The sequence below is a fragment of the Pithys albifrons genome, chromosome 31 (genome assembly GCF_047495875.1).
Source record: "Pithys albifrons albifrons isolate INPA30051 chromosome 31, PitAlb_v1, whole genome shotgun sequence".
Taxonomy (NCBI): Eukaryota; Metazoa; Chordata; class Aves; order Passeriformes; family Thamnophilidae; genus Pithys; species Pithys albifrons.
Genome location: NC_092488.1, coordinates 1,260,731 through 1,276,756, shown reverse-complemented (window position 1 = coordinate 1,276,756; position 16,026 = coordinate 1,260,731).

Below are 16,026 nucleotides of genomic sequence, written 5' to 3'. Positions count from 1 at the left end.
GTGTCCCAGTCCCAGCCCAGTCTGCAACCAGAGCCCTGCTGGACTGGAGTCACTGGGACACCCTGTCTGGGACAGCTCAGCAGAGATAGGACCCAGGTGATACGGGTGACACGGTGTCCCCAGGTGGGACAGGGGCAGGGCCAGGGCAGGGGATCTGCTCCGTTGGGCTGTGCTTGGAGAGGGAGTAGCTGAGCCTTGACCACTTTAGGGTTGCAGTGGCAGGAAATGGTCTGGAGCCAGCACTGCAACCACCCCAGCACTTCTCAAAGCCAAGCCCTGTTCTCCCAGTGCCAACACTCCCCAGTGCTCCCCAGTTCCTCCAAGGCTAACCAGAGACTGGAGATCCCAGGCTGTTCCCATGGGCTGTGACCTTCTTTATCTGCCATCTCCCTGTTTTCCCTCATCCTGGGGCCCTGGTGCCTCAAGCAGAGGGGTCAGTGTCAGACCCTATTCAGCCAAGGGTCTGGAGTGGGAACAGGGATAATTCTGCTCCGATGTGCCAGGTGTCCCATGCAGGGAGCTGGATGGATGCCAGGGAAGGTGGCTGGATCCATGCCAGAGCTGGCTTTGTTGCCAGGGCTGGGGGCTGTGCCAAGTCAGGCTTTGCCTGGGAGGCTCTTGGGGAGGGTGCAGGGAGGAGTCCCAGCAGGGATAAATGTGCTCCTCACCTTCTCCAGCCTCACCCAGTGCTCCCCACTGAGAGAGGAAGATGAAGGTCGCTGTGCTCAGCGTGGCCCTGCTCTTCACCATCCTGCTGAGCCATCCGGCAGATGCCCAGGTGAGATTCTGATGCCACCAGGATAGGTACAGGTATGGGACCCTTCCCAATCCAGGGGCTCTTCCAGGACTGCCCAGCACCCCGAGTCTCAGTCAATGCCACTTTGTTCCTGGCATAATTCCCTCTGTCCTTGCCCTTCCCACAATTCTACTCCTGCTGCTGGAGCTCTGGTTCCTCCTGGAATGGTTGGACTCAGCTTTGTCCTGGCAGAGTCAGACTGGATTCTGCTCTACCTGCCCCCAGATCCCACCTTTTTGGGCCTCCCCATCCCATCCTCTTGGTCCCCTCAGGCATTTCCCCAGGATCTCCTTTGTTACCCATTCAACATAAAGGCTGAACCAAAATGGGGCTTACCTGGACCAAGGGCAAATTAAACCATATTAGGACTAATAGGACTAAGCTCCAAACTAGGCCAAAGTGGGACATGTCCTCCCATGGATGTTTCCAAGGGTTGTTCCCCTCAACCCCTTGCCTTTCCCCCTGCCCCCAGTCTCCAGGAGACCCTCAATCCCAAGCACTCCTGCTCAGACCGGTGTGCAGCCATGGGCTGAGGGGGTGGGGACACCTGTGTGCCCCCCACAGCCCTGAAGGGCCAGTTCAGACCAAACCTTTCCTCTCTTTCTGCAGCCCGTTGGAATTGCTGGTGGAGGCTGTGGTGGGGTAAGTCCTGGATTTGGGGGCACCCAGTGTGGGAACTGGGGGCCAATGTTTTCCCCTTATCCCTTACTGAGACTGGAGACACCCCAGTGACCAGTGACATCTCATGGTCTCTCTGCAGGTAGGTGCCATGGCTGGAGCACCTACCCAGGTGAGTACCAGCAGTTGTTCTGGGAACAGACCTTCCCCTCTAAAGGCCAAAACCCTCCAGGGCTTCCCAATCCACACCAGTGTTTCCTGGACAAGGCCCTTCCTCATGGCCCCCACTTTATTATCACACACTCCAGTCCACCCCAGTACACACACACAGGATATCATTCCCAGAATATTTCTTCCCCTCTATCCCCACTAATCCTTTCCCATTGCACTTGACAGTGATGCCCCTAAATCCCCTTCCTTGACTCCAGAGTACCAAACCCCCTCCCAGTCTCTTTTTCTCCTGACCCCACCCTCCTCTTCTTCATTCCCCATTTTTCCTCCACTGGAACTCCTTCCTCCTCACCTGCCTCCCTTATAGTCCCATCCCTTCTAGACCCCAGTGTCCATCTCGTTTGATCCCCAGTTTCCCCCAGTTCTCCATCTTTGGGTGCCCTCCCTCTCACCCCCATCCTCCTTGGACACCCTGAATTGCCCTCACTCTCTTTGTCTCCATCCCCACCCTGGTCCCTGCAGGTGAAACTGGACAGTTTGGGATTGGGAGGAGCAGAGGGGATTTTCCCCCTCAGTCCAGGGGGCAGTCCCAGGGGGGCTGGGGACACCTGTGTCACCCACAGCCCCACAGGGGCCAATCTGCTTAAACCTGTGCTCTCCTTCCCCAGGGACTCGCAGCATCAGGTGCAGGGGCATGTGTTATGGTAAGTACTGGAGTTGGGGGGCACCCAGGGTGGGAAATGGGGGGAAATTTAGTCCCCCCATTCTTTTCTGGGAGTGGAAATGAACCAGTGACACCTCATGGTCTCTCTACAGGGGGCTCTCGGTGGCGGTCGAGTGAAGAGGTCTGAGGTGGGTACCCTGAGTCCTTCTATGCCATGACTCTTGGGCATCCCAGTGTTTCTCACTACATCCCAGTTTGCCCCAGTACATCCCAGTGTCTCTAATCCTGCCTTTCCCCACAGCCCCCTGTGGCTGAGCAGATGGAGCTTCTGCGCCAGTGATGCTCAGTTGCCTCTCTGGATGCCTCTCCAGGTGAGAAATATCAGAGGGTCCTCAGATCCTCAAAATGGTTCTGGGAGGGTTCTGGGTGATGGCTGAACCCTCTCGGTTGGGGAGATCTTGGGCACAGCAAATGGACACAGAGGTGGCTGTCCCTGACCTGTGTCCCAGCTGAGCTGGACAGAGCTGCCCCCACACCTTTCCTTGCACTCAGGGGGCTCTGCAGACCCCAATGTTACCAGGAAGGCACTGAGGGGCTCTGGGAGATTTCAGAGCATTCCAGGCTGAGGTACTGCAGGGGCCACATGGATGTCAGGATTTAATTCCCTTCTCTGCTCCGGGTCTCTGGGGTAGGGACAAGGCCTCTCTCATGTCCCCGTGGACACTGGGGCTGATGTTTTGGGCTCTGCCTTTCAGGATTGGAACTGTTGATGACACCCATGTCCTGTCCCTCTCCAGCGGTATGAGGAGATCATCATCCCTGGAGGACACCTCTGACCCCTTGGCAGCCCTGGCAATCACCCAGGAATGATCAATAAACCCCTTCAGCAAAGCAATGCTCTGACTCTGTGTGTTTGTTCCCTTGTCCATGTGTGTTCCCGTGTCTATTTGTGTGTGTCCCCATGTCCATGTGAGTTCCCATGTCTCTGTCCCCTCCCCTCTCCAGCCCCTGCACACCCAGGGCCTCTCTGCCCACACTCCAACAATCAGCAGAGCTCTCAGGGGGCTCCTGGGGGTCTCTGCACAGGAAATCCCCTTTACCCTCTCCATGTGCCCCCCAAGCAGGGCGGGTTCGGGCACTCTGGTGTATCCCCTCAGGGGCCAGGGAAGGTGAGGGGCACAGGGACAGTCCCTGGGAAATCTGGGTTTGGAAACACATCAGGGAACAGCTTCTGGCCAGGGCTTCATGAGCTGCATCCCAAAGGAGCACAGGGGAAGGGAGGGGCACAGGAAGCCTGGAAGCACTGGGTCCTCTGCCCAGATCTGGGACAGAAAGGACAAAGTAGAAAGGGAGCCAGAGGATGTAAAATTCTCTCAGATACCCGGCCAGGTTGGGGTGAGGGGATCCAGAGCAGACCTGCACACAAGGACATGGGGATGCCTGTGGATAAAAAGCAGGATGTGACCCAGCAATGTGAGCTCAGAGTCTGGAAATCCCCCATGTCCTGAGCTCATCCCACAGCATGGGCAGCAGGTGAGGGTGAGTTCTGCCCCTCTGCTCTGCTCAGGTGACATCCCACCTGCAGTGCTGCTTCCAGCTCTGGGCACCTCTCTGTCTCTGTAATGCACCTGCTCTGAATGGGAATCACTTTTGGTGATTTCCCTGCCAGCCCCTGCATCTCATGTAGCTCCAGAGGGTCCTCAGCACAGGAAAGACCTGGACCTGTTGGAGCAGTTCCAGGGGAGGCCAGCAAGATGATCAGAGGGCTGGAGCAGCTCTCTGGTGGAGACAGGCTGTGAGAGTTGGAGTTGTTGAGCCTGGAGAAGAAAATTACGTGAGGAGACATAAGGTGGTTTATTAGAAATGTGTGTGTCTGTCAGAAAAGGACAAGGGGTGAGGAATTTGAAATAAAGTAGAAGAGGGTCAGTTCAGATGACAGATAAAGAAAAAGTGTTTTATGATGGGAATGGTGGAACAGTGGAACACATTTCCAGGGAGGCAGTGGATGCCCCATCCCTGGAAACATTCAAGGCCAAGCTGGATGGGGCTTTCAGCAACCTGATATGGTGACCGCAGTCTCTGCTCCCCCCTCCAGGTGACCTCCTGCCCTGTGGTGTTGGCTACCAGAGGGACTGACATCTCTGGCAAGTGTCCCAGAGAGCAGAGGGAACACACAGTAGCTGTGTTAGCAGGGGCATATTCAGATGAAGATGGTGATATTTTGAACCAACACTCTCAGGCCACTCTGCTTTGCCTCTCTCTGTAAGGGTTTGGGGGGGAGGATCCCCCCACTACAAGCCCTTTTAAGGGGGTGCATCCTTCCCATTAAAGGGTGTTTGGGGAGACCCCTCACCCCATATGCCCCTTTTAGGGGGGTCTTGCCCCTTTAGGTCGCTTTGGGAAGAGGCCCCTCCCCACACAAGCCCCTTACAAAGGGCCTGACCCCTTTAAGAGTCTTTTTGAGGGCACTCCACCACCCTGAAGCCTTTTAGGGGTGTTTTACCACCCAGGGTGTATGTTTGGGGTTCCCTTTACCATCTCCACTTTAAGACCTCCCTTCAGGCGGGCCATTCTATACCCTCCTCCTTAAAAGGGCAACACCACTCCCCGTTTATTCTCACAGTGGAGCTCGCAGGGGGTTGGGAGTTACGGAGGGGATTTGGTTTTTTGGGGGGTACCTGTGCGATGGGGGGGTATTGGGGGGCTCATAGTACTTTCTTTGGGGCAGTGAGAGTCCCCCCAGGAATCTCGGGGGGAAAACAGCCAGGGTACCCCCAGGAAGGGGTTGGGGAAGACCAGAGAGAGTTTTGGAGGGGGTTGGGAGGGGCCCAGGAGGGGGTTGGGGGGTCCCCCAGGACGGGATTTGAGGGGTCTAGGGCTGTTCCAAGAAGATTTTGGAATGGTTGGGGGGACCCGTCAGGAGGGGGCCCAGGGGAACCCAGCAATCGCAGGGGCAGTTCGGGGGGTCCCCAGGAGTTTTGGGGAGAATTTGGGGGGACCCCCGACCTCGCTCGACACCGCCATGGCCTCGCTGGGGCCGCACGTGGGTGAGGCCGGGATCAATCAGCACCGATCGGGATCGATGGCGACGGCGCCCCACCCCGAGACCGCCTGGCAACCGATGACGTCACTGACATCGCGACGTTCTATTGGATGTGTCACACCAAAGGCGGGTAGAGGGACGAGCAGATTCATCCCAGCAACTGGTGACGTCACAAAACAGCGCCATCCTATTGGCTGCAGCGCACGAGGGAGCCTCAAAACCTGTTCATTGCTGGAGGTGGTGGGGGGAGCAAACCGGGATGGCCGGGAATGGGAATCGGGGGGATTGGGGGCAGGTTCCAGTGCGCAGGAAAGGGGCACAGACCTGTCCCGGCTGTCTCTCAATGGCCCCCCAGCCCATCCCAGTCTTTCCCCTCTCTCTCCCAGTACCCTCCCAGCCCAGCCCAGTCTCTCTCCTCTCTCCCAGTGCCCCCCCCAGCCAATCCCAGTGTCTCCCAGTGCTCCCCGTGTCCATGTCACTGGTGCCGCGGAGCTCCCAGCCTGGCCCAGCCCCTGCTCTTCCCCCGGGAAAATACAGCAAAAGCTCCTGGTGGTTTCTTGGAGCAGCAACAAAGTGTTTTGGTTGGATTATTGTGGGAAGAAAAGTGACACATTCACAGTTCAGGGCTGGGCTGTGGCACACAGAATGCAGTCAGGATATAATAAAACTACCATTTTCTTTTTCTTCTTCTGATACAGGAAAAACCAACCAAACAGGTCCTGATATGTGTGTCAAGTCAAGAGGAGGGGAAAAGCTTTTTTGATTTTTAGATGACAGAGACAGATTTACTTTGTAGCAACTGGACAGGTAATGAAACTGGTTTTTTCAAAGTATGCATTTCAAACCTTTTTTCTATAGGTTTTCCTTTAATAGTGTAATAAATTTGCAGTTCAAGGGAATGTAAAATACACGTTTCATCATCTTAACATAGTTTAAATTAAAACAAAATAAAATCTAATAAATACAAGTTGTAAGAGCTGCATCCCTGTCAGTGCTGTGGAAGGACCAGAGAACCCAAAGAGGAATAAACCACAGGAAAGGTCTGAGCAGAGGAAGAGAAAAAAAGGGAAAATATGAGTTCAGAAAGGAAAAAGCTGCCCATGTTTTGGCAAACCCAAAGAATGACAGATGTCTTGTGTGTGATTGCAGCTTGTAGTTCCTGGAAATGGAGAATTTTGTTTAATATTTGTAAATATTTCCCTGGACAACCCAGATAAGTATAGTTTGTAATGCAGGTGATGAACTAATAACTAATAATTTCATGCAAAAATTAATATCTTTTCTTTTTAGCTGGGCCTGCTGATACTGAGGCCCAGCTAAAACTAAAGCCAGAACTACCACAACTATATTCATGCATATATATCTATATATAAAATGAAAAATTACAGACAGTTCTCACTCCAAATTAGCTCCCCTTGTGGTACACAACATGTTTCCCCATCTTTTTGCCTTACCCACCAAGTGCAACCAGGTCCTTGAACAAAAACAATCCCTCAGATGGGTTTGCATTTGCTTGAGGTGGGATTAATCCAAACAGTCTTTCCTAACATGCCTCCCATATGTCCCACAGGGACCTCATCTACAGTATTCAAGAGTTCTTATTGGACAGGGCCAGCTCAATTGGTGGAGCCTCAGGTGGTGACCAGCCAGGTGGCCTTTGGTAAATGCAGCTCCCAGTGTTTGTAATTTCCCCCACTCAGCATCTTCAAGGTTGTTTTCAGCAGTCCATTGCACCGCTCAACTTTCCCGGCAGCTGGTGCATGGGAGGGGACATGATACACCCACTCAGTGCCGTGCTCTCTGGCCCAGGTGTCTATGAGGCAATTCTAGAAATGGGTGCCATTGTCAGACTCTGTTCTCTCTGGGGTGCCGTGTCTCCACAGGACTTGTTTCTCAAGGCCCAGGATGGTATTCTGGGCAGTGATGTGAGGCACGGGGTATGTCTCCAGCCATCCAGTGGTTGTCTCTACCATGGTCAGCACGTGGCGCTTGCCTTGGTGTGTTTGGGGAAGTGTGATGTAGTCAACTTGCCAGGCTTCCCCATACCTGTATTTCGACCACCATCCTCCATACCACAGAGGCTTCACCCGCTTGGCCTGCTTGATGGCAGCACATGTGTCACAGTCACAGATAACCTGTGAGACTCTGTCCATGGTTAGATCCACCCCTCGGCCCCGAGCCCATCTGTATGTCGCATCTCTGCCCTGATGACCAGAGGCATCATGGGCCCATCGAGCTAGAAACAATTCTCCCTTGTGCTGCCAGTCCAGATCTAACTGAGGGACTTTAATCCTGGCAGCTCGATCCACCTGCTCGTTGTTACGATGCTCCTCATTAGCCCGGCTCTTGGGTACATGAGCATCTACATGATGGACCTTCACACTCAGCTTCTCTACCCGGGCAGTGATGTCCTGCCACATCTCAGCTGCCCAGATGGGTTTCCCTTTGCGCTGCCAGCCGGCCTTTCTCCATCGCTCCAGCCATCCCCACAGAGCACTGGCCACCATCCACGAGTCAGTGTAGAGGTAGAGTCTTGGCCACTTCTCTCGTTCAGCGATATCCAAAGCCAGCTGAATGGCTTTCAGCTCTGCAACCTGACTTGATCCACCCTGTCCTTCAGTGGCTTCTGCAACTCGCCCTGTAGGACTCCATACAGCTGCTTTCCATTTCCAGCTTGTCCCTACAATGTGGCAGGAGCCATCCGTGAGGACAGCATATCACTTTTCCTCTTCTGGTAGCTGGTTATAATGGTGGAGCCTCTTCAGCTCGTGTCACCTGCTCCTCTTCTTCTCCAGAGGATAGTCCAAAACTCTCACCTTCCAGGCAGTTCCTGATGAATTCCAAAATCCCAGGGCAATTAGGATTCCCCATCCGGGTTTGCTGTGTAATCAGACCGATCCACTTACTCCATGTGGCATCAGTGGTGTGATGGTTAGAAGGAGCTTCTCTTTTGAACATCTAACCCAGTACTGGTAGTCGGGGTGCCAGGAGGAGCTGTGCCTCAGTGCCAATCACTTCTGAGGCTGCTTGAACTTCCTCATAAGCTGCCAGGATCTCTTTCTCAGTTGGGGTATAGCTGGCTTCAGATCCTTTGTGTCCCCAACTCCAGAATCCCAGAGGTCGTCCTCGGGTCTCCCCAGGTACTTTCTGCCAGAGGCTCCAGGATGGGCCATTCTCCCCGGCTGCAGTGTAGAGGACATTCTTCACATCCTGTCCTTTCCTGACTGGCCCAAGAGCTACTGTGTGGGCAATCTCCTGTTTAATCTGCTCAAAGGCTTGTTGTTGTTTAGGCCCCCACTGGAAATCATTTTTCTTCCATGTCACAAGGTAGAGAGGGCTTACAATCTGACTGTACTCAGCAATATGCATCTTCCAAAAGCCCACAGTGCCTAGGAAAGCCTGAGTTTCCTTCTTGCTGGTTCGTGGGGACACAGCTGCTGTTTTGTTGATCACCTCTGATGGAATCTGGCCATGTCCGTCTTGCCACTTCACTCCTAGGAAGTGAATTTCCTGAGCAGGTCCCTTGACCTTACTTTGTTTAATGGCAAAACCACCTTTTAGGAGAATCTGGATTATTTCTTTCCTGCTGTGTTCCCCATACAATGATGTCATTGATGTACTGTAGATGTTCTGGAGCCTCACACTTTTCCAGTGCAGTCTGGATCAGTCCATGCAAAATTGATGACAGGTAAGAGAATCACAGAATTATCAAGGTTGAAAGAGACCTTCAACATCTTCTAGTCCAGCTAGGAACCCAGCACCACCATAATTACCCATATCCCATATGCTCGAGTGAGATGTCCATATCCAGATGCCAGGTGAACACTTCCAGAGAGTCCTCCACCTCCCTGGGTAACCCACTGCAATACATAAACACTCTCTTGGGGTTGAAAGAAATTTGTTTTAATATCTGATCTGAACTGCATCCAATGCAATTTATGGACATTTCCTCTCTTCCTCTCACTATATGCTTGGTAGAATAGACCGACCCCCACCTCACTAAAACCTTCTTTTCAGTCTTTGTAGAGAGCAACGAGGCTCCTCCCTGAGCCTCCTCTTCTCCATTCTCAAAAGCACCAGTTCTGTCAGCCGTTCTGTTTCACAGTGACAGGCCCAGAACTGGACACAGCACTCCTGGTGGGGCCTCACCAGTGCCCAGTGTAGAGGCACAATCACTTTCCTGACCATGTGGGCCACAGTGTTCTCAATAAAGGCCAGGATGCCATTGGCCTTCTTGCCCACCTGGGCACACTCTGGCTCATATCCAGCCACTGTCAAGCAGCACCTGCAAGTCCATTCCTGCTGAGCAGCTCTCAAGCCACTCTGCCCTCAGCCTGGAGCATTCCATGAGGTTGTTGTGACCCAAGGGCAGGATCTGGCACTTGGCCTTATTGATGCAGCCAGTCCAGGTCCCTCTGCAGAGCCTTCCTGAGCTCCAGCAGATCCACAATCACCCCCACCTTGGTGCTGTCTATGATCTTACTGAGGGTGCACTGGATCCCGTTGGCCAAATCATCAAGAATGATGTTAAAAAGGACCAGCCCCAACACTGAGCCCTGGGGAACCCCACTAGTGACCAGCCCCACCTGGATTTAGTTCCATCCCCCACCACTCTCTGGGCCATCAGCCAGTTTTTCACCCAGCAAAGAGTTCCCTCATCCAAGTCATGAACAGCCAGTTTCTGCAGGAGATGATGTGGGAGGTGGTGCCAAAGGCTTTACTGAATCGTAGAGAGACGCATCCACAGCCGTTCCCTCATCTCCTGAGTGGCTCATTCTGCCATGGAAGATCAGGGTGGTCAGGCAGGACCTGCCTTTCCCAAACCCAGACTGTCTAGGCCTTGTCCTCTGGTTCTTCTGCAAATGCCATGTGATGACACTCAAGGTGATCTGCTCCATGGCCTTCCCTGGCATCAAGGACAGGCTGACTGCCTTGGAGTTGCCCAGATCCTCCTTCACACACTTCCTGTGGTTGGGCATCACATTTGCTGATTTTGAGTCAGCTGAGACTTCTGCAGTTCATCAGGACTGCTGGGCAATGAGTGGAAGAGACTTGGCCAGTTCTTTCTCCAGCTCCCTCAGTACTCTGGGGTGCATCCCCTCTGGGCACAGGGAGTTGTATTGGTCTCATTAGGACAGGTCACTGCCCATTTCTGCCTGGATTATGGGGGCTTCACTCAGCTCCCCATCACCAACTTCCAGCCCTGGGATCTGGGTATCCTGAGGATGACTGGGTTTGGTGTTAAAGACTGAGGAAAGAAGTCACTAACACCTTCAGCCTCTCCCTCCTCCCCTGACACTGTGCTGCCTCTGCATCCAGAAAAGGATAGAGACTCTCCTGAGCCCTCCTTTTGCTGTCCAGGGATTTAGAGGCACGTTTTTGTTGGTTTGAAGTGCAGTGAACAAATTCAGTTCCTGCTTGTCTTTGGCCTTTCAAGTTTTTCCCCTCCATAACTTCACCACATCCTCGTAGTCCCTTCAACTTTCCTGGCCCTTCTTTCAGAGGTGGTCCACTCTCTTTTAGCCTTTGAGTTACAGCCTAAGTTCTCTGTTTAACCAGGTAGGTCTTTTCTACACCTGCTTTTCTGAGGGCCATTTGGCACAGCCTGCTCATGGAGCTTTGAGATTTCCTTCTTTAAGCACCTCCAGCCTGCCAGAACTGTTTTTTCCTTCGGGACTGACTCCCAAGGAACTCCTTCAAACATTCTCCCAGACAGGCCAAAGTCTGCCCACCAGCAGTCCAAGGTGTCAGTTCTGCTGTCCCCTCCTTCCTGCACCCACAATGGAAAACACCACTATTTCATGGTGTCTGTACCCAGACAGCCCCAACCACCACATCACCCACCAGTCTCAGAATCACAGAATTTTGGGGGTGTGAAGGGCCCTTAAAGAGTATTTAATTCCAGCCCCCTGCCATGGACAGGGACACCTTCCACTGGACTGGGCTTCGCATCCAACCTGACCTTGAAGAACTTCCAGAGATGGGGCAGCCAGAACTTCTCTGCACAACCTGTACCAGGGCCTCACCACCCTAACCATGAGGAATTTCTTCCTAATATCTCATTTAACCCTCCCCTCTATCAATGTGAAGCCATTTCTCCTTGTCCTGTCACTCCAGGCCCATGTAAATAGTCTCTCTCCATCTTTCTTGTTGGGTCCCTTCAGGTCCGGAAGGACACAATTAGGTCACCCCAGAGCCTTCTCTTCTCCATGTTGAACAATCCCAGTTCTCTCAGCCTTTCCTCATGGCAGAGCTGCTCTATCCCTCTAATCATCTTGGTGCCTCCTCTGGACTATCTCCAAAAGCTCCATGTCCTTGCTGTGGTGAGACCCCAGAGCTGGAGGCAGCTCTGCAGGTGGGGCAACATCCACCCATGTGTGTTCCTGCAAGTGCAGTGTGGAACCTCATGGAACCAAAGGGCCATTGTGACACCACAGAACCTCATGGAACCAAAGGGCCATTGTGACACCACAGAATCTCATGGAACCAAAGGGCCATTGTGACACCACAGAATCTCATGGAACCAAAGGGCCATTGTGACACCACAGAACCTCATGGAACCAAAGGGACATTGTGACAACACAGAACCCCATGGAACCAAAGGGCCATTGTGACACCATAGAACCTCATGGAACCAAAGGGACATTGTGACACTTCAGATTCTCATAGAACCAAAGGAAATCTGAACATTTCTGAACATCAAGGAGTCAATGGGCCACTGTGACACTTAAGGCCTCACCAAACCAAATGGACACAGGGACACCGTGGAACCTCTTGGAGATACGGGGCCACCATGACACTGCAGGGCCTCAGGGAACACAGGGAACACTGAGACTTTTCAGAATCTCATTGAACCAAGGGGCCTTTGTCTTTTGTGGGGCCTCCTGGAACCAGATCAACCCCAGGACATTTTGGAACCTCATGGCATCAAGGTGCCACTGTGGCTCTGCAGAGCCTTATGGACAGTGATGGGATGTTGTACCCTGATCAGGCCCAGAATCTGCTCAGAGAATGCAAACAGTGCAGGCTCTGTGTGCTGAGTTACTGCTGGCACCAAGGTGCTGGTTTGGTGTTGAATTCTGCTAAAACCAGCCTGGTTCACCAAACTGCAAATACACATCCTGCTTTTTGAAACAGGAGCTGACAGATAAGCTGCTCACTGGCCTGGAAATACAGGACCTGCAATCCCTCACTGTGTAACTTTAAATCCCAGCCCAACTCTCATATGGCACATCCTTCCACAGACTGCCTTGAAGTGTGTGGAGCTTCTCCCATGAAGAAGGACGGTTCTTCATGGTCACTGCCCAGGGGTTAAGGGAAGAAGAGAGATGCCCCTTCTTTAATTGAGTGGTGAGAAATGTCAATTTCTGTTTAATGATTGTTTCTTTTTGCTGGCTTTGTTACAACTGCTTTAAAATAATTGCTTTGATACAGAGCACTGCAATTTTTTATGCTATAAAATACTCTACTGGTAGGGTTTTAGTTTTCCACAGTGTAGTAAATATTGAAGTAAATGATTAAGAATTTTCATCTGTTCACTTGTCTGTTGTTTTGTCTATTCATTTTTCATAAGAAATAGTTATTTTGATACAGGTGTATCTGATTTGCCATCATTAAAACCTGCAGGAGAATGTGATTTGATCAGACTTCTTTAATTCCTTAAATTTCAACCACAGAGTAAACCTGAGGCTAAGATTGGATCCTGTCACACTCAGGCTGCTTTCTCAGAAGGAGTGTGGAAAGCAAGGGGGCCTTTTCTGCACCTCTCAGCTCAATGAGACAGCTTCTCTAATAAACTCTGTCTGATACTTCTATTTCCCCCGTGACACCACGAGATTCCACAGTGTCCCAAGACTCCTTTCATTCCATGAGCTTCCACAATGTCCCAGAATTCCTTTGCTTCTATGACCTCCTGCAGTGTCCCAATGACCCTTGGATTCCATGAGGTTGCACACAGTGACAATGATCCCTTTGGATCAATAAGACTCTGCAGTGTCACACTGGGCCGTTCATCCCATGAGGTTCCACAGTGTCACACTGGTCCTTTATGCTCCACAAGGCCCTGTCCTGTGACAATGGCCCCTTAAATCCATGAGATTTCACAGTGACCCTGTGACTCCAAGAGGTTCTGCAGTGTCACAATGGTGGTTTCAGCGATAGTGGAGCTTTTATTTTAATAATACAAAATAGAAAGAGAAAGAAATAAGGTCACCAAGGGCATCCAAGAAGGTCCAGACTGGACAGATGGAGAAAGGAATTTCACTCCCAAAACAAGTCCACTGATACAAAACATCACCAAGGACTCTATATCAGTTGAAAGCTTTGTATTCCAAGGAAGAGCCAGGGAGGAGGGAGAGATGTCAGTGCAGGAAGGTGCCAGCCAGGTGGGGCAGTCAGGGGGATGACAACAGCCTGCAGGGAAAGGGGCAGGGCATGGACACTGTAGGACAGTCTGGGCTGGAGAGGAGACAGGGATGTGCAGAAGCTGAAAGGCCCTGACAGAGCCAACTTGTGCAGGCCTTTGGCCATGGCTGCTGTGTGTGCCCCTGATGGCATGAGGAGACAAGTGAGCCTTGCAGCCCTGGGGCCTCATTGCCTCCTTGTCCCTGTTCAGCAGCCTGGGAGGTGCCACCCCATCGTCCTGTCCTTGGCATTTCACATCCCCACATCCCAGTGCCCCAGGAAGAGCCCTGAGGAATGAGAGGGAGGGACAGGATCTCCCTTTCCAGGGACTGGGTGGCATGGCTGTGACATTTCCTTAACGTGGTCAAGGCTTAGACCTCTGGATTAGTGAAACACATCCAGGTTTAATCAGCATCAGAGCCAACTTTACTTTGCCTGTCCCCAGCTGTCAGCACTACCTCCAGTTTTCTGCTCTAACTGGAACCTGGGGACATTTTCTCCTTTGTGTCCCTCAGTGAGACCCATTCAAACTACAAGAAACTTTGGAGCTGCAACACGACTTTGAATTCCTGTGAGGTTTCCTCGAGTTCCACTCAGGGCCTGATGTTCAGGGAGTCAGGACCAAAGTCCCACCAGGGTTTGTTGTTTTGATGCTGAGCTGGGCCGGGCTCCTGGCACACAGGGAGCTCCTGGCAAGCGGGCAGTGCTGCAGAAAGACAGCTCTGCCCAGGAGCAGCTCCTGTGCACAGCCCAGCAGGGCTCAGGGCACTGCCTGCAGACACCCAGGGCACAGGAGAGCAGTGAGAGAGAAGTTAAGCACAGTTTGGAAGAAGACAGAGGAGAGCTTGCTTATATCTCACTAGAGGAGAAATTATCACTCTGAAACAGTCAAACTTTAAGGAGGATAAACTTCAGTTCCTGGAGGGATCTCCTAAACTGGCACATCCCACAGCTTTTAGGACCTTCCTGGAGGACTCTCCCAGTTCCTCCAGTGCAGAGGAGGTGGCCACACAGCAGAGCTGGGTTTGCCTCCTGCACCATCCGAGGGACAGAGCAGGGCAATCCCTGTTCCCATTGTGTGCTGCAGGACTGTGAAGGTGGGTGTGCAGCCAGGGGGGCCCAGGGCTGTGATGCAGAGCAGGGTCCTGCAGCCCAGGGTGCTGTGCTGGGGCAGGGACTCTGCTGCCTGCCAGGGGCAGCTCCCAGCCAGCCCGGGGAGCTGCTCACAGGTCTGGGGAGAAGCTGTGGGAGGAAGGAGCAGCCCTGAGCAGGGCAGGGTCCTGCTGCTGAGAGGGTGCTCTGTGGGTCAGGGCTGCTCACAGCTCCAGATCCACCTGGGAATGGCTCTGGATGACACTTCCTGAGAAGATGGTAAATCAGAGATTATTGTAACAAGGTGCTTTCCTGAGTGTGTTTTCAATTTACTCCTTGGAGCAGGGTGAGATTGTTGGGGGATGAGAGAAGCACAATAAGAGGTGTAATCACAGAATCACAGAATCTTCTGACTTGGAAGGGACACACAAGGACCATCCACACAATGGTTGAACATGTACTGAGACTGCTGATGTGTAACTCTGAGTCAGTCTGTCTTCTGGGATCCTCCTGAAGTGCCTCAGCTATGGACAGCACCAGGATCACCTTTCCTGGGCCCATCAGGGTTGTTGTGACCTGCCCTTTCCCACCTGCAAAGAGAACATGCCCCAGGCAGTGCCCTGCAGACAGGCAGGTTTCTGTAGGGTTGGGGTGAGTGCACAGAGGGTGGGATGGGACTGGGAGTGCTGAGAGGGAAAAGGCACCTGCCAGGAGGAAAATGTCCAGGCAGCAGGGATATGATCAGGGAATGAAGGGGAGCTAAAAGGAGAACTGCTGTGGGAAGGAGGGCACTGTTGGTGTCTGTGAGGTGGCACAGCTGGGTCAGGGTAACACTGTCCTCAGTGCCTGCTGTCTCTGCCCTGGTGTCTCAGAGAGAGAACCACAATATTTTCCTTTGTGTCTCTGCAATTCTGATCTTGTTCTTATTGTCTTGTTCTCTCAGTGAGGCTCTGGGATTTGCAGCATCTGAGTCAGGCACTGCCCTTGTGATTCCTGTCATGCAGGTGTGTCCTTAGGAATGCAATGTTAAAGCTTTCCTCTAACCTGTGGGCTGTGGGCAGTGTGTGTGACAGGGGAATGAGCTGACTCTCCCTTAATGAGCCACCATCCCCAGGGCACTCAGGGATCTCCTTGTAATGTCCTTCCAAGCACTGAGCTGCAAATCCTGGATGCAAATCTCTCCTACAGCATATTTGTGCTACCAGAATTCCCCATGGAGAAGCACAGAGATGTTATACC